This window comes from Neophocaena asiaeorientalis, unplaced genomic scaffold (assembly GCF_003031525.2).
Source record: "Neophocaena asiaeorientalis asiaeorientalis breed wild unplaced genomic scaffold, Neophocaena_asiaeorientalis_V1.1 scaffold19, whole genome shotgun sequence".
NCBI lineage: Eukaryota > Metazoa > Chordata > Mammalia > Artiodactyla > Phocoenidae > Neophocaena > Neophocaena asiaeorientalis.
The window spans coordinates 6086744-6105224 of NW_020173388.1; the positions used below are offsets into that span (position 1 = coordinate 6086744).

The 18481-nt window shown below is 42.1% G+C and overlaps 1 protein-coding gene across 1 annotated transcript in view; it reads left to right on the forward strand.

The window, feature by feature from the left end:
- The first annotated feature begins 424 nt into the window (after positions 1-424).
- Positions 425-18481, forward strand: part of LNX1 (ligand of numb-protein X 1) — a 193537-nt gene continuing 175480 nt past the window's right edge. The window contains exon 1 of the mRNA XM_024746634.1: positions 425-549. The gene's annotated coding sequence lies outside the window, so the exon portion shown is untranslated. The remainder of the gene's footprint in view (positions 550-18481) is intronic.

Sequence of the window (18481 nt, forward strand, 5' to 3'; positions counted from 1 at the left end):
CCTCTTTAGGAAGTGGTCCCAGCATAATGATGTCCCAGTCTGGTGAGAACATGGAGGGGCAGTGACCCTGTGTTTATTTCCTTGTTGATTTCCCTTCCCTGGCTCCAAGCTCATTTTCCCATTGCCTGCAGGAAAACAACATCCAGGGGTGCGGTAGTCCTGACTTGGCAGCCCTAAAGGTGAACAAAAGGATCCTGGCTTTGGCGCGAGCAAAAGGAAGTTGGAGGGAGCCTCGGCCCCATCCAAACCAGAACAGACTTGTCGTTGATGCCCCTGAGTGGCTGCTCTGCGGCGGCCGCTCTCCCTGGAAGCTCCCCAGAGGCTGCTCTCAGGTTGATGCATCAACTCTGGGCAAAGCCTGCAGCAGGGGCACAGGACGAGCTGATTAACTCCAAGGCAGAGTGCTTCTCGTGCGTGTCTGGAAGACGGGGCACAGGAAAGAGAAGGGAAATTTTCCTGGGCTACTGCTGAGTCAGAAAAACTGAGCTCCCAAATGGACTTTACCCAGAGGCCTCACACGGCTGGAAACTGATCCACAATGCAGCAAAGGTAAGAGGCCTGCTTCCTCCCGAGGGTGGTATCTCAGGCAACTGGGGAAAAGTTTGCCCCTGACTACCGCAGCCCAGCCTCCACCCAGCCCACTACACACACACACACACACACACACACGCACACACACACGCACGCACGCCTGCTATATAACCCCAACTTGTTGAGAAGAACCTAGAAATATCTAGTTCTGTCTTTTTCAAAGCACTCTAGAAAGGCCTCAGGACGTTTGCTCTCTTTATGTTTGATTTTTTTTCTGCATTCTTCATGGACACCTCTTCCTTTACTTTCAAAAATAAAAACTACTTTTTTATTTCGTTTTTCACTGGCCAAACAGGTCAGTAGAAACGTAAGTAATCCCACTAATGGTGACTGGGTTTATATAACATTATTCTTCATCAGTATTCAAAACACATTCACAGGTTTTGTCCCATTTCTACCGGAGAAATGGGCATTGCCACTGCAATTTTATCCTTGGAGACACTTAGGTCCAGAGAAATTGTGATTTGCCCAGCAGCACGTAGGAAGGTGAGTGGCAGACAGCTCATCTTGTCTCCACTCCTGCCTCTTTTCAGTAGAATGGTGACTCTACTTTCTAAACCAAATACCAGACTACATTCTCTGCCACATATTCTGGCAAACGATCTGATGAGAGGATGGAATTTTAGCAATTGGAACTCTCCTGGATAATCCAGATGTGGAGAGTCACAGTATCCAGGACTACGCCACCGTGTTATGTATCCCTGTTTACTTCCATCCCTGGGCATGGATGCCAGTTCAACAAATGTCGATAACTGATGGCCCCAGTGCCCAGCTCTGGGTCACATGTCAGGGCGTGGTGCAGACCGTATGCCCAGGAGGTGCTGAAGGAGTACAGAGTGGGGCCTGAGAGAGGACGTTGTGTGTGAGAAGACTCTCCACTGGCGGGGAGCTTCACACTTGGGCTTAGCATAAAGTAGGGACTTGTACTGAGGGAGAGCATTTCGGATCAGCACAGCCCCCCAGGTAGGGAGGGAGTGGGCATTTACAGCAAGACTGCGACAGCAGGGCAGGGGGTGAAGAGCACGGACCGGGGAATTAGACCATCTGGACATGAATCCTGGTTCCACCACCTACTAGCTCTATGTCCTGGGGTAACTCAGTTAACCCCTCTGACCTCAGTTTTTTGATATGTAAAATGGGAATAATGGTGATACCTACCTCAAGGAGTTGTCTTCAGGTTTCAATGAGATAATGCATGTAAAATCTTTGCTGGCACCTAGGTGCTCAATACATACTGACTATTTAAATACCATGTGCCTGGCTCCATGGGAGATGCTGGGGATACAGATGAAGGGAGCCCTACTCTCAATTTGATCACAGTGCTGTGCGTTAGTTGTGTGCCACTAACTACATGCCACATAGTAAGGGCTGTGGGACGGCAGAGGAGGGATCTGCTCAGTCTGTGAGATTTTGGATGGTTGTCCTGGGCGGCCTATTGGAGGAGGTGGGAAGAATTTTCACAGCAGAGGCCCTGTGTGTAGGAAGGTGACATAGAACAGAGCTACACGGATTTGATTTTGAATGGCAGCTTCATCTCCACCAGATGCCTAGCATAACCATGCCAGTCTGCTCAGGCTGCCATAACAAAATACCACAGCCCGCGTGGCTTAAACAGCAGAAACGTATTTTGTCATCGTTCTGGAGCCTAGAAATCCAACATCAGGGTTAGGCTACTCTCCTTGGCTTGCAGACAGCCACCTTTTTGCTGTGTCCTTGCAGGGTCGTTCCTCTGTGCACCTGTACCCTCGGTGTCCCTCTGCATGTCCAAAGTTTTCTTTTCTTATAAGGACACCAATCAGTCGGATTAGGGTCTACCCTAAGGACCTCTTTGTAACTTAATCACCTCTTTCAGGGCCCTATCTCCCAATCCAGCCACATTCTGAGATACGGGGCTTCAGCATATGCATCTGGGAGGATACAACTCAACCCATAACAATGAGCCTGTTACTAAGCCTTTCCAAGCTTTATTTCCTCATCTATAAGACAGGGACACTACTTTAAAAGAAGAACCATTGTGATGATTATAGGAAGAACACATGAGCCACCTATCCCATTTTCTGACCCTTAGAAGGTGCCCAATAGGTAGTGGTGGTTATTATCAGCGTTTTAGACCAAGCCTCAGATGAACATGGGATCCCCCGCACAATCCACATTCCAGATAGACACTAAAGAACTGGGCCTTAGTTATCCCACAGACTTCCCCAGAGGACAAACGGGCCCTCAATGTTTCTACTTCCTTGGTTGTGGCAGGGAGCCCATCATCAGATAAGTGAAGTGGCCGGTGTGATCAGCCCTATAGATACTGTGTTCTCTCTGTCTATTATTCAGTAATCTGTCCTTTCTTTACTACATGAGTGGGGTGAGAATGCCCATCTCCTACACCTCAGCAGAGAACCAACATGAAGCAGACATACCCTGATTCTACTCTTGGGGCAGCCACCCCAAGGTTTATCCTCCCAAAGCAGCCTCTGGGTACCTGTGTCCTGGCAAGTCTGAAAAACCTTATAATTCCAACCTAAGATATCCACTACATGTAGGTGTAGATATAGGTATAGATATAGATTATTTTGAAAAATCTCAAACTTACAGAAAAGTTGCACGTATACTACAAAGAATTTTATACTATATTTTTCCCGAACCCTTTGAGAATAAGCTGCCAAAATGATGCCTCATTTTCCCCAAATACTTTAGTGTGCATTTCCCATAAACAAGGCCATTCTCGTACACAACCACAGAATCAGGAACTTCATGCTGATACATTACTATTAGCTAATCCTCAGACCCCAGTAAGTTTTCATTAATTGTCATTGGATCCTCAGATCAAAAGTTTTTGTCAGTTGTCCCACTAATAGCCTTGAGAGCAAAAAGAGTACTTTCGAATCAAGCACTGCATTTAGTTGTCACATCTCCTTAGTCTGCTCCAATATGCAACCTTTCCTCGGTGTTTCTTTCACTTTCATGACCTTGACACTTTTAAAAAATACAGGCTAGTTATTCTGTAGAACGTTCCTCTCTTGGGGTTTGTCTGAATTTACTCACGTCTAGATTCAAGTTCTACAACTTGGGCAAGAATATCACAGAAGTGAGGCCGTGTTCTTCCCATTGCATCCTATCAGGTGGCAGATGATTTTAAATTTCACTGAGATCACTTGATTAAAGTGGTGTCTGCTAGGGTACTCCCCTGGAAAGTTACCCTTCTTCCTTTTTTTTAACTAATAAGTGTTGTCAGAAAAGGACCTTGAAATTATGTAAATATCTCGTTCCCAAACTGTCAATGTGCCCCTCTGACATGTTCCCATCATCATTTGAACACTTCTTTACTTCCTGTTACAATGACATGTTCCAGCTTTAAAATTCGCTGTTTCTCCAAGGAGCTCGGGTTCCGCTATGTGTGGGATTATTTAGAATCCCAATTCTCACTGCTCGGTGTGCTCACTGCTAACTTAGGTATTGCTGTTCCCTGACTCTTTCAGTGGACAGAGCTAGTGTGTGTATATATACATCTATATTATTTCCGTAGATGATCCATATATACTGAAAACCATAAATTCACTCTGGTACTTCCAATTCCAATCCAGCACCACAGGGTTCATCCTAGCTTTCTCCCTTTCCATATTGTAAGTTCCTTCTCTAACACTTATGGAGCCTGATTTCCATTATCCTTGATACACTTGCTTATTTGATCAATCCCCTGAATGTAACCAACTGGTATCATGACCACTGCCCCCTTCCCCACACAGTTGCCATCCTCATCCCACTTGGATTCTGATACTGCCCATCCGGGCTCTGGCCCTTGTGCGGGTCAGCCCTTCTCTGTGGCTGATCTCCTTACCTTGTCTGGGCCACCATATCTCCTCCACCCCCCACAAAGGTGACTGCCTTACTCAGCCCACATAATAGCTTTAAGGACTGAATTATTTAGGAAGAGAAGGGAAGGTAAAGAAGATGTTCATTCACTTTTAACATTTTTGAAAAACTCAAAAAAGTCATTCTGTGACCCATGGTGAGCATTTGTGCGAGTATGTGTTGTCACTGTCTTTGCTTTGTGGGGAGCAGTCTCTTCCATACAAATTGGGCATATGTCCCCAGTACCAGGACTGAAGGCATGAGGTTCACACTACTGACTCTATTCCATTCAACACTGTTCCAGTCTATACGGACATGGGCTGCTCACTGTCTACTCAGGGTACCAACAACATTTCCAGGCTTAAAACTACTATTTGGGCAATCACTGCTCCTTTTTCTATTCTGAGTCCTAGTCTGGGCTCTGCCTTATTTATTTATTTAAAACTAGGTAGTAAGCACTTACTCGAAACCAGGTACTTGGCTAGGTTGGGACATAGAGATTTAAACCCTTGGTCTCAGCCCTCAGGGAACTCTCAGCCCACCGTGAGATGCACACAAGAGTCAGACAGTTACAAATCTGTGCAGCAACGTGAGCTGTCTGAACAACTTGAACCTAACCTAGAGGACACCTAACCTAGATGGGGTGGGCAGAGAGAAGATGCCCGAGGGGAACCCTGAATGGGCAGAGATTAATAAAGTAAGGCAGGGCAGGAAGGAAGGCATAGGGAAAGGTGTGTGGAAGGGCCAGAGGCAAGGGGAGGGCTGAAAAGACAGGTGCAGGTTGGTGGAGGTGTGTCACACATGCCAGGTTAACATGGTTGGATTTTTTTTTCAACACCTTTATTGGAGTATAATTGCTTTACATGGTTGTGTTAGTTTCTGCTATATAACAAAGTGAATCAGCTATACGTGTACATATATCCCCATATCCCCTCCCTCTTGCGTCTCCCTCCCATCCTCCCTATCCCACCCCTCTAGGTGGTCACAAAGCACCGAACTGATCTCCCTGTGCTATGTGGCTGTTTCCCACTAGCTATCTGTTTTACATTTGGAAGTGTATATATGTCAGTGCCACTCTCTAACTTCTTCCCAGCTTACCCTTCCCCCTCCCTGTGTCCTCAGGTCCAACCTCTATGTCTGCATCTTTATTAACACGGTTGGGTTTTAGACTTTAGGACATGAGGCTCTGGAGCCCAACTTTCTCAGTTCAAATCCTGACTCTGCCACTTACTAGTTGTGTGATCTTAGGCAAGTGACTATTTTGTGTCACAGTTTCTTTCACTGTAAAACTGGAGATTATAATCATACTTACATCATGGGATTGACGTAATGATTAAATTAGTGATTTTACATAGTGCACAGAAAAATGCATAGCATATAAAAAGCATATAACAGAGAGGGAAGACAGCAGAAGCAAGAAGAACTACAATCCTGCAGCCTGTGGAATGAAAACCCCATTCACAGAAAGACAGACAAAATGAAAAGGCAGAGGACTATGTACCAGATGAAAGAACAAGATAAAACCCCAGAAAAGCAGTTAAATGAAGTGGAAATAGGCAACCGTCCAGAAAAAGAATTCAGAATAATGATAGTGAAGATGATCCAGGACCTTGGAAAAAAAATGGAGGTAAAAATCAAGAAAATGTAAGAAATGTTTAACAAAGACCTAGAAGAATTAAAAAACAAACAAACAGAGATTAACAATACAATAACTGAAATGAAAACTACACTAGAAGGAATCAATAGCAGAATAACTGAGGCAGAAGAATGGATAAGTGACCTGGAAGACACAATGGTGGAATTCACTGCCACAGAACAGAATAAGGAAAAAAGAATGAAAAGAAACAAAGACAGCCTGAGACCTCTGGGACAACATTAAATGCAACAACATTCACATCATGGGGGTCCCAGAAGGAGAAGAGAGAGAGAAAGGACCTGAGAACATATTTGAAGAGATTATGGTCGAAAACTTCCCTAACATGGGAAAGGAAATAACCACCCAAGTACAGGAAGCGCAGAGTCCCAGGCAGAATAAACCCAAGGAGAGACAGGCCAAGACACATAGTAATCAAATTGGCAAAAATTAAAGACAAAGAAAAATTATTAAAAGCAACAAGGGAAAAACAACAAATAACATATAAAGGAACTCCCATAAGTTTAGCTGATTTCTCAGCAGAAACTCTACAAGCCAGAAGCGAGTGGCACAATATATTTAAAGTGATGAAAGGGAAGAACCTACAACCAAGATTCTACCAGCAAGGATCTCATTCAGATTCGACAGAGAAATTAAAACCTTTACAGACAAGCCAAAGCTAAGAGAACTCAGCACCACCGAACCAGCTCTACAACAAATGCTAAAGGAACTTCTCTAAGTGGGAAACACAAGAGAAGAAAAGGACCTACAAAAACAAACCCAAAACAATTAAGAAAAGGGTAATAGGAACACACATATCTATAATTACCTTAAATGTGAATGGATTAAATACTCCAACCAAATGACACAGGCTCGCTGAATGGATACAAAAACAAGACCCATATATATGCTGTCTACAAGAGACCCACTTCAGACCTAGGGACACATACAGACTGAAAGTGAGGGGATGGAAAAAGATATTCCATGCAAATGGAAATCAAAAGAAAGCTGGAGTAGCAATACTCATATCAGATAAAATAGACTTTAAAATAAAGAATGTTACAAGAGACAAGGAAGGACACTACATAATGATCAAGGGATCAATCCAAGAAGAAGATATAACAATTATAAATATATATGCACCCAACATAGGAGCACCTCAATACATAAGGCAACTGCTAACAGCTATAAAAGAGAAAATTGACAGTAACACAGTAACAGTGGGGGACTTTAACCCCTCACTCACACCAATGGACAGATCATCCAAACAGAAAATTAATAAGGAAACAGAAGCTTTAAATGACACAATAGACCAGATAGATTTAATTGATATTTATAGGACATTCCATCCAAAAACAGCAGATTACACTTTCTTCTCAAGTGCACATGGAACATTCTCCAGGATAGATCACATCTTGGGTCACAAATCAAACGTTGGTAAATTTAAGAAAATTGAAATCATGTCAAGCATGTTTTTGGACCACAATGCTATGAGATTAGAAACGAATTCCAGGAAAGAAAACCATAAAAAACACAAACACATGGAGGCTAAACAATACGTTACTAAATAACCAAGAGATCACTGAAGAAATCAAGGAGGTAATCAAAAAATACTTACAGACAAATGACAATGAAAACACGACCATCCAAAACCTATGGGATGCAGCAAAAGCAGTTCTAAGAGGGAAGTTTATAGCAACACAATCCTACATCAATAAACAAGAAAAATCTTAAACAATCTAACCTTACACCTAAAGAAACTAGAGAAAGAAGAACAAACAAAACCCAAAGTTAGCAGAAGGAAAGCAATCATAAAGATCAGAGCAGAAATAAATGAAATAGAAACAAAGAAAACAATAGCAAAGTCAATAAAACTAACAGCAGTTCTTTGAGAAGATAAACAAAATTGACAAACTTTTAGTCAAACTCATCAAGAAAAAGAGGGAGAGGACTCAAATCAATAATATTAGAAATGAAAAAGGAGAAGTTACAATGGATACTGCAGAAATACAAAGCATCCTAAGAGACTACTACAAGCAACTCTATGCCAATAAAATGGACAACCTGGAAGAAATGGACAAATTCTTAGAAAGGTATAACCTTCCAAGACTGAACCAGGAAGAAATAGAAAATATGAACAGACAAATCACAAGTAATGAAATTGAAACTGTGATTAAAAATCTTCCAACAAACAGAAGTCCAGGACCAGATGGCTTCACAGGTGAATTCTATCAAACATTTAGAGAAGAGCTAACACACATCCTTCTCAAACTCTTCCAAAAAATTGCAGAGGAAGGAACACTCCCAAACTCATTCTGTGAGGCCACTATCACCCTGACACGAAAACCAGACAAAGATACTACAAAAAAAGAAAATTATAGTTCAGTATCACTGATGAATATAGATGCAAAAATCCTCAACAAAATACTAGCAAACAGAATCCAATAACACATTAAACGGATGATGCACCATGATCAAGTGGGATTTATCCCAGGGATGCAAGGATTCTTCAGTATATGCAAATCAATCAATGTGATACACCATATTAACAAATTGAAGAATAAAAACCATATGATCATCTCAATAGATGCAGAAAAAGCTTTTGACAAAATTCAATACCCATTTATGATAAAAACTCTCCAGAATGTGGGGATAGAGAGAATCTACCTCAGCATAATAAAGGCCATATAGAACAAACCCACAAGAAACATCATTCTCAATGGTGAAAACCTGAAAGCATTTCCTTTAAGATCAGGAATAAGGTAAGGATGTCCACTCTCGCCACTATTATTCAGCATAGTTTTGGAAGTCCAAGGCACAGCAATCAGAAAAGGAAAAGAAATAAAAGGAATCCAAATCGGAAAAGAAGAAGTAAAACTGTCACTGTTTGCAGATGACATGATACTATACATAGAGAATCCTAAAGATGCCACCAGAAAACTACTAGAGCTAATCAATGAATTTGGTAAAATTGCAGTATACAAAATTAATGCACAGAAATCTCTTGCATTCCTATACACTAACAATGAAAGATCAGAAATAGAAATTAAGGAAACAATCCCATTCACCATTGCAACAAAAAGAATAAAATACCTGGGAATAAACCTACCTAAGGAGGTAAAAGACCTGTATTCAGAAAACTATAAGACCATGATGAAAGAAATCAAAGATGGCACAAACAGATGGAGAGATACACCATGTTCTTGGATTGGAATAATCAATATTGTGAAAATGACTATACTACCCTAAGCAATCTACAGATTCAATGCAATCCGTATCAAATTACCAATGGCATTTTTTTTTACAGAACTAGAACAAAAAAATCTTTAAATTTGTATGGAAACACAAAAGACCCCAAATAGCCAAAACAATCTTGCAGGAAAAAACAGAGCTGGCAGAATCAGACTCCCTGACTTCAGACTATACTACAAAGCTACAGTAATCAAGACACTATGGTACTGGCACAAAAACAGAAATATAGATCAATGGAACAGTTTAGAAAGCCCAGAGATAAATCCATGCACCTACGGTCAACTAATCTATGACAAAGGAGGCAAGGATATACAATGGAGAAAAGACAGCCTCTTCAATAAGTGGTGCTAGGAAAACTGGACAGCTACCTGTAAAAGAATGAAATCAGAACACTCCCTACCACCACACACAAAAATAAACTCAAAATGGATTAGAGACCTAAATGTAGGACGGGACACTATAAAACTCTTAGAGGAAAACATAGGAAGAACACTCTTTGACATAATTCACAGCAAGAACTTTTTTCACCCACCTCCTAGAGTAATGGAAATAAAACCAAAAATAAACAAATGAGACCTAATGAAACTTAAAAGGTTTTGTCCAGCAAAGGAAACTATAAACAAGATGAAAAGACAACCCTCAGGATGGGAGAAAATATTTGCAAATGAATCAATGGAGGAAGGGTTAATCTCCAAATATATAAAGAGCTCATGCAGTTCAATATGAAAAAAACAAACAACCCAAGCAAAAAATGGGCAGAAGATCTAGATAGACATTTCTCCAAGAAGACATACAGATGGCCAAAAAGCACATGAAAAGATGCTCAGCATCCAAAAGTGGAAGCTCAGAAATGTCAGTAGTGCATCATACTTTAAAGCTTCTAAGCAACAAAAGACACAATCAACAGAGTGACAAGGCACCCCATGGCATGGGAATAATATTTGCAAGGCATATACTTGATAAGGAGTTAATATGAAGACTATATAAAGAACTTCTACAACTCAACAGTAAAAACAACCCAATTTTTAAATGGGCAAAACAGACATTTCTCCAAAGAAGATATTCAAATTGCAAATAAGCACATGAAAAGATGCTCAGTGTCACTAATTATTAGGAGATGCAAATCAAAACCACAAGGAAAAGGAAATACCACCTCACAACTCTTAGAATGTCTGCTATCAAAAAAAAAAAAAAATCCGCAAAATAACAAGTGTCAGCGAGGATGCAGAAAAATTGGAACCCTTGTGCACTGTTGGTAGGAATGCACCATGGTGCAACCAGTGTGGAAAATGGGCAATTGGTATGGTGATTTCTCAGAAACTTAAAATAGTACTACAGTATGAACCAGCACTTCCATTTCTGGGTATATACCCAGAATAATTGAAAACAGGAACTCAAACAGATATGTGTATACCTTGTTCATAGAAGCATTATTCACAATTGCCAAGGGATGGAAGAAACCCAGATGTCCATGGACAGATGAATGAATAGAGTGGGGTATAAACATACAATGGAATACTATTCAAACTTGAAAAGGAAGGGAATTCTGACACATACCACAGATGGATGAACGTTGAGGACATTATATATTAAGTGAAATAAACCAATCACAATGGGACAAATACTGTATGATTCCACTCATATGACGTACATAGAGTAGTCAAATTCATAGAGACAGAAAGTGGAATAGTGGTTGCCAGGGGGGAGGAGGGAATGAGAAGTTTTTGTTTAATGGGTACAGAGTTTCAGGTTGGAGAGAGGAAAAGAGATCTAGAGATGCATGGTGCTGATCATTGCCCAGTAATGTGAGTGTACTAAATGCCCCTGAGCCGTATGTACCCTTAGAAATGGTGAAAATGGTCAATTTTATACTATGTATATTTTACCACAATTTAAAATAATAATTAAGAAATGCCAATAAAGTCTGGCTTATTTTCCTTAACAAAGGGATTCTGGAAAAAATGGTTAGGCGAACTTGTAGAAGGAAAAAAATCCTATTATTTTTAGAGAATTTTCCACATCTCAGAGTTTCCTAAAAATGTTAGAGACCTAAATTTCAATACTGGCATTTTATTTTAAAGCTTTTCTCTGGGAAGGTAAATACATAAGAAAATAAGTCTTGGTCAGAACTTGGGCATGCTCTCAAAAACGAGGTATTGTCTGCTAGATCACAAAGAACCTACAACTCTACCAATGATATAAGGAGACTGTCTCCTAAAACAAATAAGATCAACGGCCTATTGAAGATGCAGAAATGAAAGAGGCACTGCAAGGTGTGTTTGGTTATTCAATTGTGTGTGTGTGTGTGTGTGTGTGTGTGTGTGCGCGCGCACACACTCCTAAAACATTTTAAGCTTATATTTCTTGACTGGTGGCAGGGGAGCCAGGTATGTGAAAGGAGTTTAAGAAACATCTACACTGATGGTCCCTTCTGCACTGAAAGGCAGAGAAACAGACCCAGCATGAGGCTGACTCTGAATTAGAGGTCATAGCCTGTGTTGGGAGAAGCATCTACCCAGCCCCTGGTTCTGGAACAGGAAGAAAAGAGGAACTGACACAAGAAGGGGCTCTTCCTCCCTCGTTCCTGAATATCTGACCAGGAGGCCACCTCTGACCCCAGAGGAGCCCTGCCTCTAAGCTCACCGGTTCACTTTATGCCCTCAGGGGCTTTAATTTCCTCATATGTAAAACTAGAACAATAATGAAATACTAGAGGGCAATGGTGCTTCATTAACCATAAAATAGATGCGGGTTTTTATTTATTTGTGTTCTACTTCATCCCACAGAGAAACTTGTGGCTACAGCTGGCAAATGCAAAGTAGAACAGTGGCTCACGCTAACGTGGCCCGTTTCTGGCCAGCAGAGGGTTTTTAATTTTTTATACTTGCCACCAACATCTAAAAACCAGGAGATTTCATAGAAAATCCAAATTTCAAATTCTGTTAAAATGTGGTAAAAACCTAGCCACACCGGTCCCACTTTCATGCCTTGATTCACTCACCTGGCAGATGTGGATCGGGTGACAGTTCTGTGTCAGGCACTGTTGTGGGTGCTAGGGATACAGCAGTGGTAAGAGAGAGTAAACAGATAAATCAGATAATTGCAGAAAATGATAAATGCTATGAATAATCACGGTTAGGGGCTAGAGATTGACAATGGGGGAAGGGGACAATGCTATTTGAGTAGAATGGCCAGGAAGGACCTCTCTCTGTTTGCCACAGTCCACTCCATGCCCTATTACCCCACTTACTTCAGTCATTTACTGCTACCTGCCTGGCAATTAGAGGCAACTGAGACTAAGAACATACAATGACGGGAAATATAATGAAGAATTTAAATTAGGAACAGGGGAAATGTAAATAAGATTAGGATAACAAGAGCAGAGGAAATAAGAATCAAGTGTGCATGCCACAAGAGTCTTCATCATTGGTAGAGCTGGGCATCAGATTTAAACCTGAACTTCCTGGCAACTAGAGCAAAAGGGAGATATGTCCAATGACATCATCCTCATTTTCAGAAAGGAAGAAAGAAAGCCATTCCTTTATAGGTACAAAGCTTTCCTCACCTAAACTTGGAGTAGAAATTGACCACATCAGACTTTATAAAGGGAACTGTGAGTGATATAGTGATCAATATCTTCACCAACACATTCACAGAAGTATGGTATTTCCCACTGATCAATCATTCATTCAAAACCCTTTTGTCGAGACACTAACAGAAGCCCTGGCCATGCAAAAATGCATACTGTTTTCCCTTTTCTCCCTGGTGTCTAGAGGTAAGAGATGAGGGCGTCTCTTACGAGAACATTGTTACATGAAAGGTCAAGATAATGCCATGCAGGCCTCTGCTCCTGCTGATTTCAATTCACAGAGTATCAGAAGAATGGACAGAATGCCTGTCACTCAAACTCCCTTCCTTCCATAAATCTATCTTCTCTCAGCTGGTTAGACAGAGTGAAAGTAAAGAGTAGAATTAACAGTTCTTTGTGGCATTCCTCAGTGACAGCCACTCCTATTACCAAAAGGCAATTTCTGTGGTCCTTGAACCTTTTGACTTAAGTAAATCTCTTTCTTTTTATGGACTAGCCCAGCGGGGAAATGCTAATGGTTACACATCCTGACTGCTTACTACTGAGACCAGCCCACGTGAGGGAAGGAAGTTCCTACATCTATTCATTCACCCCCTGCACAGGAAGCCTCTGCCACACTCCTAGGCTGGTGACCAAACACTGGGAAATCTAGCCTGTCTTCTAGAATGTTCCTAGGCAGTTCTTTCATGGCTTCAGTGTCCAAAGCTTCCTAAGGGTTCCCTTGCCAAAGGAGCCCAAAGGATTCTTGCTTTGTGTTAGCTCCATTGTGTACGCCCCAAGTACAGGGCATACCTATGTTTTTAAAGGTGTCCCCCCGCCCCCATGAGAAAACACACAGGCAGAAATATAGTTAAACCAAATTTTCTGCCCTTATTTTTTGGCCCCGGGGGCTGCCTGGCTGAGTGCTTGTCACCGGGATTATCTCCTGGCTCACTGGCGATTTTGTGGGCTCACTCTCCTGCAGTTGGCAAGAATCGAGGCATTGTCTGAGGGCCAGGGCCAAGCATTACTTCTCCCTCACTCTTTTGAAAACTGAGAAGAGCCTTTTGACTGTGCTGGTTATAATCCTTACCCAGACTTCCTCCACTCCATTACCATACCTCTCTGTTACTCTGACTAAATATCCCCTTTGAGCCAACCTCACAGAACTGGTTTTCTGGGTTTGCAACAATGACCTTCCAGAAACACCCTGAGCTCAGTCTGGCTCGAGCCTCACAGTCTCTGCTTGGCCATCTGGCAAAGAGGCCCTTCTGGTGCCAAAGTAACTGACCCCACGTGAGATGTTATCCAAGTCACTTGACATGGAATCCTGCTCCGTCCTGGAACGGGACAGCCCAAGAGTTCCCAAGGATTTGCTCCAAGAGTCCCAGCTAGTGCTGTGTTTCTGACAAACTTCATTTTGTAAATTTCTTTCCATGGACCATAAACAAATATTTAGGCTTACATCTACACACATGCATAAATACCTCAATATAGACTACATTGTTGTTTTTTTTTTAATTTTTATTTTATATTGGGGTGTAGTTGATTTACAAAGTTGTGTTAATTTCAGGTGTACAGCAAAGTGGTTGTTATACATATACGTATATCCATTCTTTTTCAGATTCTTTTCTCTTATAGGTTATTACAGAATATTGAGTAGAGTTCCCTGTGCTATACAGTAGGTCCTTGTTGATTATCTATTTTATATATAGTAGTGTGTATATGTTAATCCCAACCTCCTAATTTATCCCTCCCCCTACCACATCTCCCCTTTGGTAACCATAAGTTTGTTTTCTATGTCTGTGAGTCTGATTCTGTTTTATAAATAAGTTCATTTGTGTCATATTTTAGATTCCCCATATAAGTGATATCACATGATATTTGTCTTTCTCTGTCTGACTTACTTCACTTAGTACGATAATCTCTAGGTCCATCTATGTTGCTGCAAATGGCATGACTTCGTTCTTTTTTTATGGCTGAGTAATGTCCCATTGTGTATATGTACCACATCTTCTTTATCCATTCCTCTGTCAATGGACATTTTGGTTGCTTCCACGTCTTCGCTATTGTAAACAGTGCTAAGACTACACTGTTTTAACTTAAATCATTTTTCATTCATTTCTTTTACCACTAAAGTGAGGTTCAAAATACAGTGCCCCCAACACACCCATCGGGCTTTGTTTCTGAAGGGTAAGTGTTATCATTACTAAGACTTTTAGAGTAAATGCTTTGTAGACTAATAAAAACTTGTCACCAACGTGCACTGAGTGGCCAGGAAGCACCTGGAAAAGGTGCGTTGAGTTCAGCAGGTGCTCAACTTGTGAAATCATAATAATCGGTCACTTACTGAGCTATTCTCATGTGCCAGACACCATAAAACTCTTTACATGGCTTGGCTTGTCTTGTTTAATTCGCATGATTCTGAAAGGTACTATGATAATTTCCATTTTTCAGGTAGAAAAACTGAGGTTTAAGGAGGTTAAGTAACATGCCCAAAGTCACCAAGCAGCAGGACTGGGTTTGAAACCAGGTCTGTTATACTTCAAAGCTCTTAAGAGGAGGCAGAAGGGAAGGCAGAGGAAGGTGGTGAGAGGGTGAGAGGTCTTGGGTAGCCCACCCTTCACGACCCCTCAAGCTTCCTGATCAACTCTCTACGTCCATACTGTGGTGCTTGTCTGCTTAATGGACAAAGAACCGCTTTTTCAGAATCTACATCAGTCATTTTCTCTGTTCGCTCTGATTGACACCTGATTAAATCATCAAGATTGAGGTTTCCCAACCTCGCCAACACTGGCATTTAGGGCTGGATATTTCTTGGAGGTGGAGAGCTGTCTTGTAGCATATTTAGCAGCATCCCTGGCTTCTGCTCACTAGATGCCAGTAACATCTCCCCAGTTTTGACAATCAACAATGTCTCCAGAAGTTGCCAAATGTCCCCTGGAGGGCAGAACCACCCCATACGGAGAACCACCGCACTTGATACAACGAGAGGTGAAAGGAGATTAAAGTTCCAGAGGTGATGGCGAAATTCCCCAGAGGGCAGGAGTTTCTGTGGGTCTGGCTGGGAGGCCTCTGGGAATTCTTCAGGCGAAGCGACCCCATTCCTAGTCACCCTGCCATTCTGACCTCAAGCTAAGTGGAAAAGACTAATCACCCAAAGGAAGCCTCGGGCCCCATAGGCTGGCATGTGGGTGGAGCAAGGGGGGGTCCCTCCGAAAGGCCCTGATGGCCATGATTAACCTTCCCAGTGTCACCATTCTGGCAGGAAATTTGTGTCTAGCTGGGAAATGGTCCTTTCTTCCGTAGCCACCTCTGTGGCATTCATTTAATCCCAAGCATAAGTGACTAAAGAGTGATCATGCCAGATATGACTTTAGGGTATACGGGGTATGCGGGAAGTGCCCAGGCTGGTGCTGGGCTCTCATGGCTTATCACAAGGTGGCCAGTGGGACACCAGAGTCCTTTGTCTCAGGCCCCACACTGGGCCTCAAATTTAAAATTTTGACATCCTCTCCCATGTTATATACATGCTGAATTTTTGCACGTGGTCAAAAGCACTAATTTGTTCAACATATACATTTAAAATATATCACGCTTTTCACATGTCTATTTTGGAATTTCTTTTATTTTAAATATCTCAAGAGCCTCAAAAAGTGGGCATGGCCCAGGCCTGTCTTAACTTCTGACATAGCCTGCTTTCATCATTATAAGGCAGAGCAAGACACATAGGGAGAGTGATCTCCAGGGGCTAGAAGGCCTTGGGCCCCCAAATTGTTCCGCATGGGCTCTTGGTGCTGAAAATTCCATGAAAACTGTCTACGCGATGTCTTACATTCCAGGATAATTCTTTAAATAAAAAATATCCCTGGGAGAATGTATAATGACCTCTCAAAGCTCAATCACGAGAAAATAGACAAGCCAATTTAAGAAATGGTCAAAAGATTTGGACAGTCACTTTGCCAAAAGAAGATTTACAGATAACAAGTAAACACATGGAAAGATGCACAGCATTATTAGTCATTAGGGGAAAGCAAATTAAAACCAGATTGAGACACCATTACGTACATTTTAGGATAGCTAAACCTAGAAAGGATGACCGTACCGAATGTCGGAAAGCATATCGGAACTGCAGCTACTTGTGGGAAAAAAAAATGGTACAACCACTTTGGACAACAGTCTGACAGTTTCTTAAAAAGTTGAACATATACCTGCCATACGATCCAGCCTTTGCACTCCTCAGAATTTACCAAAAAATGAAGGCTTATGAGCTTCTCTGGTGGCGCAGTGGTTGAGAGTCTGCCTGCCGATGCAGGGGACACGGGTTCGTGCCCCGGTCCGGGAAGATCCCACATGCCGCGGAGCCGGGGGGCCCGTGAGCCATGGCCGCTGAGCCTGCACGTCCGGAGCCTGTGCTCCGCAACGGGAGAGGCCACAACAGTGAGAGGCCCGCGTGCTGCAAAAAAAAAAAAAAAAAAAAAATGAAGGCTTATATCCACACAAAGTCTTGCGCACCTATATTCACAGCAGCTTTATTTGTAATCACCCCAAGCTAGGAACAACCCAGATGCCCATCAACAGGTGAATGAATGGACAGACCACCATGGAAAAGTACTCAGCAGTAAAAAGGAACAAACTATGCATACATACAATATGAATGAATCTCAAAAGTATTTTGCTGAGTGGAAGAAGCCAGACAAAAGAACATTCTGTCTGATTCCATTTATATAGGATTCTAGAAAATGCAAATAATCTATAGTTCTAGGAAGCAAATTTATGGTTGCCTGGGGATGTGGAGTGGAGGGACGAGCTAGAGGAGGGATTATAAAGGAGCATAAGGGAACTTTGGGAGGTGATGGACATGTTTGTTATCTCAACTGTGGTGTGGACGAAGAGTGTCATCTGCCGTATCAGTAAACAAAGGATGTTGCGACCATCCAGTGAGCAGCCACTGCAGCCCCCACAAACAGTACATCCTGAGGGCATTCAGGATGGAGAAAAGCAAGATCCAGGCCCTAGATAGTTAAGGTGCATATCAAAGGAATGATTTCAATGAGCCCAGAATCTTGCATCTTCTCATACAAGGTGCTAAATGTATTAACTTGAGATGTCAGGTTTTCTTTAATTAATTGTAATCTTTTGATGTTCCGACTACCCAGTTTTTGTTGCAAAACTTCTATATGTTCTGGGCCCTCCCTTACCCCTGCGGAGCAGTCCCTCAGAGCTACCTGAGAGGCTACCTTCTGGGCTTAAGTCCTCAGTTTTGTCCGCCAAGTAAAACATAATTCTCAACTTTTAGGTTGTGCGTTTTTTTCAGTCAACGGTGGTGATGATTTCGTGGGCATGTCTGGATGCCAAAACTGATCAGATTGTACACATTAAATATGTGCATCAGGATGGAGCTCAGGCACTAGGGTGCTGTGAGGGTGACAGAGGCACAGTCATTAGTGAAATCTTCCTGGGCAGTTTTTCCATCTCCCTCTCCTCGGGCTGAGCACAGAGGCTGTAGCCATCGTTCTTGAGCGCTGCCTGGATTGTGTTACTAGAGTCAAGTGTGAGAAACTCATAAAAAATGCAGCAGCTTCTGGGTG